This window comes from Hemicordylus capensis, chromosome 2, assembly GCF_027244095.1.
Source record: "Hemicordylus capensis ecotype Gifberg chromosome 2, rHemCap1.1.pri, whole genome shotgun sequence".
Lineage (NCBI taxonomy): Eukaryota > Metazoa > Chordata > Lepidosauria > Squamata > Cordylidae > Hemicordylus > Hemicordylus capensis.
Genome location: NC_069658.1, coordinates 89,279,618 through 89,281,852, shown reverse-complemented (window position 1 = coordinate 89,281,852; position 2,235 = coordinate 89,279,618). Strand labels below are relative to the sequence as shown.

The window sequence follows — 2,235 nt, the reverse complement described above, 5'->3', positions numbered from 1 at the left end:
CTTTTTATCATTCATAATTTTATTCTGTTAAAGAGTCTTTACATTTTTAAAACAGTACACTGTTCCATTTACTAAAGTTATTTTCAGGCATTCAGTCTGAGGCTAATGAATGAGCAGAGGCCAAGGATAAAGCCTGGCACAAGGATGCCTCTTCCCCTAGACCCATTCATTCTTCCCAGCCTGGACACCTGAAAAGGGCTTACTATGTACTGTTTCCGAATCCAGGGCAGTACAGACTTTGCAGAGTAAATTAATAAAACTGATGGTGGAAAATTACATACAGTAGGTGTAATTAGAATCCATTTGGGGGTGATACTGAGACTATGGGAGTTATACGTGCACAAGAGTGCACTTATTTTCACCTGTAAATGATGGAGAGTATGTTACAATAATAATGGCCAGAGCCTTCTGGGCATGCATTATGGCCTCACTTCCTCCTGAGCTCCACTTTCCATTGGGAATTCATAGCTATTGAGCAGGTGTGCAGGCAGAGGGAAAGCTTGAGGAGTATCTCCTCACTTTTGTTGTTGTTGTTGCAGGGCAGAGAGGAGCGACTCTTTGGGGGGGGGAGATAAGTCATTAAGTTTAGGGGAGGAGTTTGATGAAATGGGGGAACTCTTCAAATGCTTGGGGTGGGATCTGCACTCCTGCATCTAAGCACGTATTGTGCCTCTTGGAGGTCTGTCTTTGTAATGTGAGCCCTACCCTCAGTGGCAGCTGAAGACCTCTGCCTGCCTGAGGCACAGCATCAAATGCTGCCCACTCTTCTTCCCCCTCTTTCCCCTTTTTAAAAAAAGTAGAGATAAGAGGGAATCTTGCCGCCTCTCTGGCACCCATATAATCTGGTACCAGTGGTGACCACCTCACTTTGCTTCATGACAGGGCCACCCCTGCCTACCCTCCCTTTGGATGGGCTGGATGGAGCTGGAGTTCTGGTCCCCAAGAACTGACCCAGATGCCTGATGTCCAGGCAACTGGGGTAGGGTCACTGGACATCTGCTGGGCTCTACTTCTCACTGTTCTTGTACAAGGGTTCCAGGCCATCCTCCTCATCTGAGGACATGCTGTTGTCTAGAGTTCAGTAATGATTCATGGCATGACCTATGTCACGGCCTAAGTCTGCTAGTTAGCTAAGATGCAACTCTCCAGTAAATATACCTATGGTGGGGGAGCTATACCAGGATGCCAGGAGAAACTGTCTCAACAGGTCAAGAGCAGAATGACACTGCCCACCCAGTGTCTGCTGGGTGCAGTGATTTTGCCCCACTCAACCTTTGATAAAGCATGAGGTTTCTGGTGGAGCCAGAAAGTCTACAGAGTTCTCTCCAGTAGGGGTATGCACTGAACCAATTTGGCTGGTTTGGCTCGAATCCAAACCAGATTTGAAATGACCTGGCCCGGCCTGGTTCCGGAACTGACCGAACCAGGTCTAGTCCAGTTTGGCCATCAAACCAGGCCGAATCGGTTCGGGGGATATACTTGAAAAGGGTAATCTGGAGAGGATTCCAGAATGTTTGTAAAAGGTGGCAAAACTTGTACTGGCATTCCACAGGAAAAGTCCTCTTTTAAGTGGCAGTATTCATGCCACTTTTGTAAGTGCTTGCTTCGATACAGAGAAGATTAGTGTTGCCCCTGTGCAAGAATGACACTTTTGCTCCCTCGAGGTAACAAATGAGCTAGGCATGGTGAACATTACAGACAAGTGATATAGTTTTAATGAAGGGTTGTGATACTACTGTTGAGCAATCCTATGATGGGTCAAAAGGGAAGGGGGCAACTTATTGTACTGCATAGGGCCAAGCACCTGGAGCTGAGTTCAGTATTGGCTGCACTCTTTCAATGCAATACAGCCACTGTGGCATCACAGATGGGCTTTGAGGGCAGAGCTAAGAACATTGGTATACTACATTCTCAAAATGCTATATGTGTTTGTGATGAAATGATGCAGCCACTGCAGCATTGCAGATGGACTTGAGGTCAGAACTAAGAACTATGGTGTACTGCAGTTTTGAAATGCAAAAGGGTGGAGCTAGGAACACTGCATTGGCATACTGCAGGTGTGTGTATGTTAAGCATTGCATGTATTTTTGTTCCCATGAGAGTTTTACTTGTTTTGAGAGCTCACTGCTGATTGGGTCACTGTTTATGACTGTTTTTCTCTTGGCAGATCAGGTTGCATCCAGACTGGCTAAGGTTCCAGTTTTGGCTACTCTGTAGTTTGCTGGGCACTGAGCA

At 46.4% G+C, this 2,235-nt stretch overlaps 1 non-coding gene across 1 annotated transcript; it reads left to right on the top strand.

Moving 5' to 3' along the window:
- The first annotated feature begins 1,569 nt into the window (after nucleotides 1-1,569).
- On the top strand, nucleotides 1,570-1,679 carry LOC128348397 (U6 spliceosomal RNA). The gene has a single exon (XR_008318121.1). It is a non-coding gene; the product is annotated as a U6 spliceosomal RNA (small nuclear RNA).
- Nucleotides 1,680-2,235: the final 556 nt, after the last annotated feature.